Raw genomic sequence first — 13094 nt, forward strand, 5'->3', positions numbered from 1 at the left:
TTTTGACACTCACAGATTGGGAGAAGGATTTCGGTTATAAACCATGATATTTTTTTAGTTACCATAATCCCCCATTCTGACTGGTTGGTTTCTGTAAGACTCCACGCTGAATGGGTGGGCTCCATAAGCCCACACTTTCTGATTGGTTGGTTTCTAGATACCCCTAGTGTGATTGGTAGTCCATAGAGATGTTGATGGCCTTCTAGAATAGTATCAGTTCTGAGACAATGTGTATCAGTTTTTGAATAGTTTGATTAATTCCTTTCCTTTAGTACAGAGCAATCATTAAATAAAAGCCACTTTTTAAAAGGATCCTTTGACGAAAGGGGAAGGAAAAATTAACAATAAGACTTTCAGCATTATTCTTATAAGGTTCTTCCTAAGAAAATTGGGTTTCAAGGAGTCCTGGGTCTATAAGACTGTAAATGGCTGGTTTTATATGAAATTGTCACAAGTTTGAGTCCTGTGGGACTAGGGAACCTCCATTGAGAAAACAGCCTTCCCAAGACTGGCTTATGGTTCATCTTAATTGATGATTGATGTGGAAGAATCCAGATCACTGTAAGTAGTGCTACTCCTAGTCAAGAAGAGATGAAGCCAGTAAGTAGCACTCCCTCATGGTCTTTGCCATGGACTGTGATATGGAACTATGAACTGAAATAAGCCCCTTCCTCTCCTCTTCCCTGCAAAATCCACAAAACTTTAGATATAAACTACTACTAATGAGATAAAGCAGAGTGAGGCTACATGTCACCTCACAGGCTATAGGTGCCAAGTTTCCTTTCACTCCCACCCCCACCCCTTTTAGCCATTAGGGAATTTTTCTCATCTACTTAGATTCTCTTTCTTTTCTTATAACATTTTACAATACAATTCTAGCCAAAATATTATGTAAGTACCGTAATTTCCAGTTGTACAAGCAAGAATTGTGTCATCTTAATCCTCCCTTAATAGTTAGCAAATGTTTCAGATGTCAGTCAGCAACAGTGAAGCACATTCTGCATTGAGATTGGCTTCTGCCTTTGTCATCTCTGGAAACTCGTTCTGAAAACTGAGGCACATCTCAGGTTAGTATACCAAAGCCCAGAAAGTCCTGCTGAAGTTTTGGCATTTGGGGACATACGATTCGCACAGGGTATCTACAGGTGACTGGACCATAAGAGAGAGAGAGACAGGAGTCAGGACACAGACAAAGCCAGGTGGGGCGGGGCTCTGCTTCTTTGCAGGTGTTACTCCAAGTGATGCAGCCACAGAACACATACTAAACCCCACGTATTCTAACCTACCTTTGTTGCTGTTCTTTTCTTATACATAATCTTTGCCAACATATTATGTAAGCAGGATAATTTCCAGTTGTCAGAGGCAAGAATCCTGTCTTAGTCCTGGAAAAGTCAGTGAACGGAGGGACTTGTTCCTGTCACTCAATGGAGCTAACCAGGCTGAGACCTGGACAGAGAAGATTGCTCTTAAGTTTCACTTGTGCAAATCATGACATGATGTAGCATCCCATAAAACCAGAAGTTCTAACACACTCATAGCGATTTGAAAGTTCAGCCACAAGACCCAAGCTGGTCAGAAATTCATACTGAACCCTGGACACGGGCTGATCTCTGGGAAGGAAGGTCCTTTTTTTTTTCTTTTGTTATTTTGTTTGTTTGATTGATTGCCACGTGAGGATATTCAAGCAGAGGCTTGAAAACTGGAATATGCATCTAAAACCCTGACATTTGCATGTCTTTTAAATACTTCACTTTTTAAAAGGACCAAAAGGATGCTCAGTTATTCCTGCTTGTCAGCTAACTTAGCAAAGTCTTATACGAAGTACTCAAGTCTCCTGTCTGTTCAGTGAAATCTAACATGCAATTATTTCTGAGCCACAATATCCTTTTTATATCTTAATTCTCACTTAACCACACCTGGAGGTGAAAAGAAGACCGGGCACCCACCCAATAGTGCACGCCAGCACATGGTTGACAGCATACACCCAGGTTTAGGGTGTGACACTGAGGTGACAATGAGAACCAGGCTCTTTTCCAGGTTGTCCTGTGCATCACAGAAAGAGTGACTCTGGGACCAACCTCCAAGAACTGCAGTAAAATGAATAGTCCCATACAGACAGTGTGAGGCCCACACACAATCGTGAGATGATTGGCATTACTACCAATTCACTAGTATGTTGGGCATGGACAGCAGTACTGTTTAACACACCCTGGCACTCAGATGCTCAGCATTTACCAGCTAAAGAATTTCCAGAGCAACCTGGCTTCTGGGCAGACACTGTCCTCTCCCAGAGAGGGAAGTTCTAGCAGACAGAATTGTAATCAGGCAAAGGAGCACGCTCCCTAGTTGTAGCCAAAAATGAGGTAAAGGTTGACTAACTGGATTTTTTTTATCAAGCAGTATATTGTATAGAGAACAAAAAGTAGCTACATTAATAATCTCTCTGTCTCTCTGTCTCTCTGTCTCTCTGTCTCTCTGTCTCTGTCTCTCTGTCTCTCTGTCTCTGTCTCTCTGTCTCTCTGTCTCTCTCTCTCTTTCTCTCTGTCTCTCTCTCTCTCTCTCTCTCTCACACACACACACACACACACACACCTTTTCTTTTAAGAGAGACAAGCTCAATAGCTTAGGCTAGCCTGGATCTCATAGTATGGCCTAGATTGTTCTTGAACTCACAGAGAATCTTCTGCTTAGGTTTTCTAAGTCCTGGGCTTATAGCCCCGAGCCACCATATCAAGCCCATTGTATTTTCGACATCTATGATCTTGGGCTAGAGAATCAACTAAGTGTCTTAGCCTAGTTCTCACAGTTGAAGACCTACATGTTGTAGGCATATGAGCGGTGCTTTATTTGTGTAGGAGTTATTACATTTGGTGAATGTGAAAAGGTTAAGTAAAATATAATAATTATTCTTTTTAAATGTTCACATTTAGCCTCATATGCCACAGGATTATTGTCTTAATAATTCTAGGGAAATTTGTAGACCTTGTCTAATGAAGGAAAATCTGTCAGACCTTAAAGAATGCTTATCTACAGAGTGAGTTCCAGGACAGCCAGGGCTATACAGAGAAAACCTGCCTCGGGGGAAAAAAAAAAGAATGCATATCTGCTAGCTCTTGCTACTGTCTAAACCATTATTTTCTTCTACCTCCACTGAAAGTGATACTAATTAAACTCTTATATGTGCAATTTAGTGCTAGATAACAACAAACCAGTGTGCCTGGTCTTTTCCTAAACTCTTGAGATGTGTCAGTGACAGGGTCATTCTTGTTATACATGGTATATATAACCTTAGGATCACACATGAGATTACCCAGAGGGGATGTCTCATGATGCGGACTGGTCATATCAGAAAGACACATCCATCACATGTTCCGAGGGCTAGAATGTTCTTATCTGGCTGACCTCAATACAAAGAACACTCAATTTCAAGTTAGTTGCATAGCTTCCCTAGTTAAAGAGATGGATGCTTTGTGTTTAGGACAATAATTCAAGCTTTACACAAAAGCCATATTGTGTAGGTGACAGTGTTGCAAGAGGCATGTCAATGTATGGAGGTCAGGACACAACATTCAAAATCAGTTTCTTCTTCTACAGTGTGAGTTCTGGGCCTTGAACTCAGCTCCTTAAGTTCAGTAGAAAGCAGCATCCTAACTCACTAGGCCCTCCCACATGCTGTTTCTTTGGCTAATCTTGATTTGCATTTCTTAAAGGAAAGCTTTACTCCCTTGGTGAGCCCTGAGTCCTGAGTCCTATGATTTATGACAGAAGATGATCCCACCTAAAGGAGTGGTTGGGTTCATTAGGTTGTCAGAGTGTAAGTGACTTGGAAACCTCACACCTGTGTATGTCAAATGCCTGAGGTGAGGGAATGCTTGTTGGCAAATGTGAGACTGCTGAGTCTGTATTAAATTAACTGCTGAGTCAGTTAATTTAAAGTTGGAATTAAATTGAAATATATACTGAAAAGGTTGGTAACTACTTTGATTATAGAAGCAAGAACACAGGGCAAGAAGCTTTTAGCTTGTTTCTGGTACTCCTGGCCTCAGAATAGTCAGAAACACATGGAGAGGCACTTGGTGGCTTCAGGACATGTATGCTTTTTGTTGTTGTTGTTGTTGTTGTTCTGGCTTGGGTAGGCAAGGGTGACTCTAAAGAATTCCCAATAATGTTTCCCAGAATCTAACAAAGACCTGGAGATCCAAACAAGAGAGAGCAGTGCCCAAGGGAGAGACTGAGTGCTGGGTGTGTTCACACTCAAGAGCTAGCTGAATGACAGAGAAAAGAAAGCTGCCATTGAAGTCACACACTCAGAAGCTAGCCAAGAAGGGAGGCCTCCAACCAAGGACATGCACTGCCTGACCAAACTGTGAGAGAGTCAGCTTTCTCCATGGAGTTTAACAAGAATCAGGTTCTCCTAAATAATACTCAAAATGTGCAGGAAACAACATAAAATAATGGCACAAAAAAAAAAAAAAGACTAGAATAAGGTCAATTCCTAGGGAAAAAATAACAAAACATGTTAATGCTTGGATTACAAATAATTTAGGTATTTAAAAATAATTCTCCAGGGCCAAGACATGGTTTGCTGGGTCATGGAACTGCCACAGAAGCATTGTGACCTGAGTTTGATCCCCAGAACCTTTATAAGATGAAAGAAGAAACTGACTCCTCAAGGTCCTTTGACCTCCACATGGATGCTCTGGACACAGGTACCCACACACATGCATCATATACCCAAATACAAAAATGAAGTAAATGTTTTTAAAAATGCCCCAATACTGAAAGTCTCAGCAAAGGCATGAAAGATATAAAAAGTAGATATGTCTTAGAACTGAGCAAATACAATAACAGAAGTCTAAACATCACTGGATGAAATCAATAGACAAAGGGAGACTGTGCAAAAAGCTACTAAGTTACTAGCAAACCACTGAAAATTGTTCAGTCATACAAAGAAAATATAAAAAAAATGAAGAGATGAATTATAGAAAAATAAAGGAACACAGTCAAGCATGCAACTCAATGGTGAATGAGTTCTCAACGTGGGTGAGGTCCTGAGTTTGAGCCCCAGCACACACACAGTTTAGATCAGCCCAATAACATAGGGATTCCTAGAAGGCCCCACCTCTAAAAGGTGACTTGGTAAGAAGCAGAAAACCTGAACAGAATTACAGTAAGACAATGAGTCAGTATTACAGAATGTTTCCACAGGGAGAGAATAAGAACATAGGATTCCTCTGATAAACTACAAAATTCTTTAAAAAAAAATAAATGAATGCTCAGCTTTCCTAGATCTCCCAGAAGAATGAATGTATCCTAATTAACTTTGTCAGGTTGTCAGGTCAGAGTGGTCTTGATATATCCAGACTCAGACACTATACAAACAGAACTATATTAACATTGCTTAAGAACTTCAGCCCAGAAGCTAGCAAAACACTACAGAACAAACTAAGGTCATATCACTATACATACACTGTATACAAGTGGGATTTGTCTCAATAATACAGGATTTTACTTACATGAATATATTTCATTTTTACTTTTTCTTAAAATTTTTATTATCTTATTTTATAACCAAATAATATAATTTCATATAGAAATCAACCAAGAATCATACTAGTAAAATGAAAAGCAAAACTTCATTTAATCTCAATAGACCCTAGAAAAACATCAAAGGAATTCAGTTTCCTTTTTTGGTTAAAAATATAAAGCCAAACACTTAATAACCTAGAAAGAGAATGTGATTTCCTTAACCCAGCCAAGACCCCCGGAATCTAGCAAAAGAAGCAAAAAAAAAAAAAAAAATGCTTCCTCTAGGACCAAAAGCACAAGGGTGTTTATAGTGTCCTCTCCGTTCATAGTTATCCTGGAATTTCCTGCTAGGACAGTTATGTTAGGAAAAAAAAATGAGGCCAGGAGATTAAAACTAAAAATGTGACATTTCTACATTTCCTCTTTATAACAGTTTCTTGGAAAGTCAGTAAGAACTCTTGAAAAATGAGGAAGCTGTGTAAAATGTGGTCAGATAGAAGACCAGTAAGCAAGGGAAAGAGAGAGGGAGGAAAGGGGGAGGGGCAGGAGAGAACACCAGAAGAGGGAAGAGAACGACCAAAGATACCATACTAATGTACCTTCTCTAAAGTCTTTCTGGAACCTAAGCAATCTTTCTGTTTTAAGACCAAAGATTCATTAATAGGTTTGCTTTAAGTGGCATTTTTGTTTTCTGTAAGCAAGCAGCAGTAACCGTAAACCACATGCTACAGTAGCATGCTGGCTGGGAGAGCACTTCACATTGGAACATCATAAACTGATAATCCAGGGAAATAGAGATGCAAATGGTCTTCCCAGAAACATGTGATGTTTACAGAACAATCAATCCTGTTACAATACAGTTTGTTAAAATACAAAAAAGGAGAAAATCTGTCAAAAAACAACATTCTTTTTTTTTAACATTTTCTATAATAGGTATATTACAATGTGAACATTAAAAAAAATCAACTGGAAACAAAAGTTGGCAATGTACTCCTTCTAGTGAATTCATAAGGAAAGAGCCCTTGAAGCTTGCCAGACATAAAAGTTTAATGGATGTAACTCTGTGCATAGACCTTAAGCCAGCTTCTTGGCATCTGCCGTGTGAAGCATTGATTCGTTTTTGTGGATTTCTTTTTTCGCAGAGAACCAGTTGTGGAGAGGCTGACTATAAAGGGGCACTAAATGACCCAGTTAGCCATATTCTACAGTTCTGTGATGAAAGAGGTGCTGGTACAAAGGCTGGCATTAGGAAAGTATCCAATGCAGGCAGTGTAGACAGGGATTTTTCATTGTCAAGATAAGGGGGACAGGAAAAAATGTCATGCAGATAAATCCATCAGACCTATATGCAAAACATATATTTGTAAAACTTCTCTGCATAGTCAACCCTCCAAGAAACCAGAGAAGCTACTTCTCAATGAACGAATGAACCCACGGCAAAACCCAGATCAAAATTGGCTGTTGCATTTATAACCTAAACTATTCTTTATTTTAGTCACACCATGAATCCTTCCAAAGAAAAACTGTACAGTTGACGACGATTTCCTTAAGATCTTGTGGGACCATATTCCAAAATAAAGGATGGATTAAAACGGAAGCAGAGTGAGCAGCAAGCCCTCAGGCAATTAACATTATACCTGCCCGAACTGTTTAAAAAAATGATTTGCTCTTTTTATTTTAGCTATCACAAAGGAAATGTTTTTATTATATAGTATACAAAAGTATTCTGGCTACATTTATATAGACCATCACCAAGCCTAGTGAACTATCAACAATGTTGTCAAGTCAGGACTGTTATCTCCTCACTAAACAGAGGCCTGTGGCTTACTTTAAATAAGCTTGAAAAGACATACTTATTAAAGAGAATTCTTAAAGCATACATTGTCTCAAAGTAGAAAGTGAGTATTTACTCAAGCCCTTAAGCAGTTACATAAAAAAATTATATACCCTCTTCTCATCTGTATATTGTACTTTTTGTATCACAGCTATATATACTTCTGTATAGTTTCAGTGTTTGTAATATTTTGTGTGTGTGTCTTTTAGTAGAGAGTAGAGCCTTCCATATTTTGTCTTATTAAAGTCTATTCTCACTTTCAAATCGAATATATTGAAGTGCCTGGCTTGGCTCTTTAACACTGAAATTTTAAATTATTCCACAATTTATGATGTCACAAACAATTTGGAAACACGTATGTTGATAACTCTGTATATGAACGTTTTAAATTCCAGAAGTGAAGTCAGCAGGAACAATATTTGTGCGTTTTATACATTGGTAAACAGCTATCTAAAGAATGTAAATCAGTTCACACACTGGACAAATAAGTGGACAATAGAGTGGGGTCTCACAGTGTTTGTTAATGCCCAGCTTTCAGGAAAAGAAAAATTGGCTTGATTTCTCAAATGTCTTGTAACGGATGAGGGTGAGTAGCTGTAGCTTCATCCGGAAGTCATTTACATCTCCACAGCTGGACAGGTCCCATTTGTCCTCTGTTCATTTTCTGTTTTTTACTTTTCTTTTCTTTGTCATTTATATGACGAGCATTAAAATTTTATTTTATGTTAAGATTTGACCCAAAGTTTTCACATTTCTTACTCAATGTTTTAATTTCTGTTTTTCTCAATAGATGCTTTTCTTCTTGAAGACTATATTTATGTATTTAATCCAGAAGAATATGTATTATTAAGGTGTGCTTTAGCACAATGTGTTGGTGAATTATAGGAATATGAATTCATCTATATTTTCTCCTTTTAGTAAAGTTAATGAATATGACAGTGTGCAAAATTTTGTACTTTTGTCTCTATAATAAACATCATAACTGTCCATATTCATGAAGGACAAAAGGGAGATTTCCAGGATCTCCAAAAGAAGAAAATGAAAAGACGATGAAAATTCTTTAGGAAAGAATACTTTTTTTTCCTATAGTAACTGATAGCTACTCTATCTGTAAAGGAAATACATACATGGATAACAAACCATGGATACTCTGTAACTTTATTACTTTTATTATAACATTTTCTTTATAAACATGCACATAGAAATATGTAAGAACATATAAACACCCAAGGTATCAATATTCATTCTGTATTCCAAATGTCTCAAAGGCTGCAGCATACATACATGCTGTAACTATGTGGATACACTCTTTGTGTACCTGTAGCTCCTGTCTGTATTCTAACTAGCTCTTTGCCACACTTTCATGTGAGAACATTTAGGCCTTCACAGAGTTTAGGAGTGTGTATTTCCCATCTCCTGATGCTTCAAATTAAACAACTGAACCCTAACAGATGATTTCCAAACAGTCTCAAAGCTTGCTGCATTAGGAAGAATGCTACCATAAGCATCTTTAAGGCAGACTTTTGACAGAGATTTTTATTTTATCCTGGGCATGTATTGTTACAGGACAAATTACAAAAGATAACTAATGAATGCAAGTATTCACAGCTCTCTCTTTATGATACATTTTGCCAACTCCGGGAAGTTTATAGGTGTACATTTCACTCGCTGTGTCAGTAACAACAAAATGATTAGATATTCAAATCAGGTCAAATGCTAGTAAAAGTTAGCATTGTATTTTAACTGCATAACTTTTTCTCTTTTTTTTGATCATCCTTGTATTTGGGAATCTTACTCATCATTTCCTTGAGTTTCTTTCAGCTGTGCTCCTGATAAGCACCAGTACAAGTTGTGGTTAAATTACCTTTCTTTTTTCTAGCAACAGTGTCCCTCATTCATATCTAAGTTTTATGTACATCTTACTCCCAAGCATGTTCTGAATGGGCCCAGGTTTTTCGTGATGCTTCCCATTTTTAATGTACACAAACCTCCAGGTTTCATGAAATTGGATTCAAATGAGTAAGCTCTCCTGATTTCATTTTATCTTAACACATTCTATATTAACTATAATAACAGTTCTATTATTAGTTTATCCAAATAAATGCCAAATGGTCCAAGCATGATCAGTTTAAATGCTATCTGAAGGCCCCTTCTACTGACTTAAAATGTATACTTATTAAATACCTGTTTTATTTTGTCCTTAAACCTCTTTCTTTAGTTTTACTGTAATATCTGATAGCATTCTATTATATGTCCATTCTTTAAAATACCTTTTTATTAGATATTTTCTTTATAGAATGCCTCTTTTTTATATAAAATGAGCTTCCCTGTATTTTACTTAAATTGTAGTGTGGTGATTTTTTTGCAAATAGGCTAGCTAAACAGCCAGTTTCAAACTATGCACCAGTTAGGATTCTGTTCAATTATATATTATTTATGGACATGATATTTTTACCAAAGAAAATATATTTTATTGGACTCTCCTGTGTAGCATAATTTTAATTCCTAAAGTTTCATATTTATTTTTAATTCACAATCCAAAGTTTAAATTAATTTGTCAATTTTTGTTTGTTATTTTATACTAACGTATGATTTCCCTGTACTTTCCAGTTTGCCTGTAGTTGAGCCTCAAAAGACTTTCAAAGTGGGATGGAACCAGAAGGCTTATTGACTTTGTTATTGTCCCTACAGGTGCATCAGCTGCTTCTTGTGGATATTTAAAGTATGTACTTAAGTTATGCATCCTGTGACATCTTTGTGTCCTCTGTTCAGGTGATGTCACTGGCCCATACAATGTGACAGTGTGGCTAATTTAATAATGTCTTACTTCCTTATTTCCCATAACAAGGAGCTGGAAGGTGGAGGTTGTGTGTTTACTTCTGCAGTAGCATCTGTATCCCAGAAATATCTTGGAAATCAACCCGATTGCATAATGTCTTCACAATGTATTTCTGTTGCTCTTGCTGGCTCGACTCAAAATACTCTATATAAAATACAACCCCAAACATACTACCGTTCTTAAGAGTATACGCATTCACACAAAGATATAAAATTCTAAGTTCTAAAAGGCTAATATTATACTTTGTAAAAGAATGTGGAAAAAAAAAAAAAACTTGGCTCTATCTTTTAGCCCCTGCCCACAAAACCTTGCAAAGTTATCTGAAGACATCTATGCCCAAGGCCTGAGGAGAGACCCACAGAGCTGCAAGGAGAGGACAGGCTGCTACTGGTGTAAGAGGGAAACCTGTGGAAAAGGTCGCCAGGGAAGGGTCTGCATTCCTGAGAGTTCATGTCACCAGGGCCGAATGATGCTTCATAGAGCCTTCACCTGGCACCCCATTGTCCTATTTAGACCCGTGGGGTACCAAGAGGACCCCAACACAAGAAACCCCCGCCCCGCTCCACAAAGCGAAAGTTGGAAAGTTGCGCAACCACCTGCAGCTAAGCTGCAGCCTGGGGCGCTGCCCCGCCTCCTCCACTGCCTCGGATCCCGCGGGCTCCATCCCGCATCCCCCAATTCTTTCGGGCTCCCCGCTCCCCGCTGACCCCTCTCACCACCCGCAGCTGCAGGCGTTGCCAGTCGTGTTCGCTGTTCTGCCTGGAGGAACTCGGGAGGCGCAGAGGAACTGGGGTGATGCAGGCGGGACAGCAGGGGGATGCCTTCCCGGGAGGGCTTTCTGCAGGGTGGGGCGCCGGCGTCCTGAACCCCAGCCAAGCGCAGGGTAAACAAGTTGTGGGCGCCAGTGAAGCCCGGGGGCTGAGCTCTGAACCGCTCCTCTGCTGGCGACTAGGAGCAGCCGCTGTCTAGTCTCCCAGCCTCACTGCTCAGCTCTTATTCCCAATCCTGGAGGAAACAGTTTGATCTGGGAGGGACAGGGACTGGGAATAGGGTGTGGGTGGGAGCGGGAACAGGCCAGCTCAAGATTTCTGGCTCACTAAAGAGTCCTTTGGTTACTTGGTTAATCGCTGCTCTCAGGCACACATACTTTCTAACAAACTAAAGTCGGTCCAGCCCTGCACAGGAAGCTGATGGAAGTGGACAAACTCAAACGCCCCTTGACCTCACTCAGAACCACAACTGGACACAGCTTGACCTGATGAAGCCGAGGAGAACTTGGCCTTGCAGGCTGCACTCTGGGAGGAGTTTACAAGGGGGCAGGCACTTGGGAGTGTAGTTCTGGAATTTTCCATTTTCTTTCACACGTGATTTGTCAGAATAGATTTAACAATTAATAATGTTCTGGTCGGTAATATCTGCCAAGAATATTTCTCAAATGAAGAAATACACTATTTTATTGAAAGCATGAAACAAAGAAACTGACATCAAAAAGTCTTAGCGAAGTCTAATGTTTTGAGTTTGTTAGAGGGACCAAGAAATTGAGCTTGTGAATATGAATACTGGCCACATGAGAGATACCAAAAACATTCAAGATCAAAACATGTCTGCGAAGTGTTGCTTGGAAGACAAATCAAATATGTGAGAGCAAACACATAGGCTCTCAGGAGCTGTGAGCCACAGAAGAATTCAAGGGCTTTTGCATTCCCAGAGCAGGTGACCCTCCAGCCTGACCTCCTGAGGGTTTGGGGGATAGGGGACTGATGAACTCTTTCGCCAAGAATCCCTACTGCTCTGTGCTTTTGAAATTCTTGGGGGTGGGTGTGGGTGTTTTGCATTGTGCTTACAACAGTCTTTTGTTTTTATTGTTTGTTTTTGGTTTTTTGTTTTGTTTTGTTTTTCAAGACTGGGTTTCTCTGTGTAGCCCTGGCTGTCCTGGAACTCTGTAGACCAGGCTGGCCTGGAACTCAGAATTCCATCCACCTCCCTCAGCCTCCCAAGTGCTGGGATTAAAGGCATGCGCCACCACTGCCCGGCTACAAGAGTCTTAATGTCAGTGTTGGAGCAGTTCAGTAAAATTAAAGATTCCTTAGGTTCCATTTCCTCAGTCCTGTGTTTTTACTGTAATGTTAAAAAATGTACAAGTTGTAAAATTATACAGAAAACAGAATGCGTCAGCAATTGATCACTTGGGTTTTGCCAAAACTTAGAGAGAAATAAAAGGTAGCATTTATCATGTCCCGTGTGCGATTTCTTGTACTTTGCTGGTTTTGTTTGTTTGCTTGCTTGCTTATATCTGTATTTTTCAGTTCTCTAATTGTGTTTTTCTTTTCTGGCGCAATCGTTAAGCTGATTCCACAGTCTTTCTAAAATCTTAGCACACTTTATTCTGTATATTATGTTGACTTCTAAAATGGATATTTACCCACACAAAGTAATGGACTACACTGTGGCATCTTCTTACATATATGCCAAATGCTTTGTTGTTATCCAAGCTTCTTCCCACTACCCTCTCCCATTCCTCTTCCTCATCCCTCATCCCCTCTGCCTCTCTCTTCTTGGGGTCCCCTTTCTCTTCAAGAGCCCCCCCACCCCCTTTCTGGTTTCATGTTCTATTCCATTTATATTCTATTTATCTCTCTGCCCATAGTTTCTTTTTCTGTTGCTCTGATAAAGTTTTCTGGCAAATGCTACTTAAAAGAGAAAAAAAAGTATTTTGGTTCATAGTTCAAGGCTACAATCTTTTATAGATATACCCAGAGGATTTTCTCCTATGTATTTCTAAATTCTAATAAATTAATGGCACTAACCATCATATGGACCCCTTACTTCTCCCGTGATCTACTCCTCCCATGATCCACTGGGGTGGAAGGAGTGAGAGGGAGGGAAAGAGGA

General features: G+C 39.3%; 1 protein-coding gene across 2 annotated transcripts in view; it reads right to left on the minus strand.

Moving 5' to 3' along the window:
- Positions 1-11322, minus strand: part of Plscr4 (phospholipid scramblase 4) — a 31346-nt gene extending 20024 nt beyond the window's left edge. The window contains exons 1-2 of one of the 2 annotated variants that reach the window (XM_052187647.1): positions 10919-11322; positions 900-1051 (exon numbers count right to left, since the gene is read on the minus strand). The gene's annotated coding sequence lies outside the window, so the exon portion shown is untranslated. The remainder of the gene's footprint in view (positions 1-899; positions 1052-10918) is intronic. The other variant, XM_052187646.1, reaches the window with a different exon arrangement.
- Positions 11323-13094: the final 1772 nt, after the last annotated feature.

Source organism: Apodemus sylvaticus, chromosome 7, assembly GCF_947179515.1.
Source record: "Apodemus sylvaticus chromosome 7, mApoSyl1.1, whole genome shotgun sequence".
Classification (NCBI taxonomy): Eukaryota; Metazoa; Chordata; class Mammalia; order Rodentia; family Muridae; genus Apodemus; species Apodemus sylvaticus.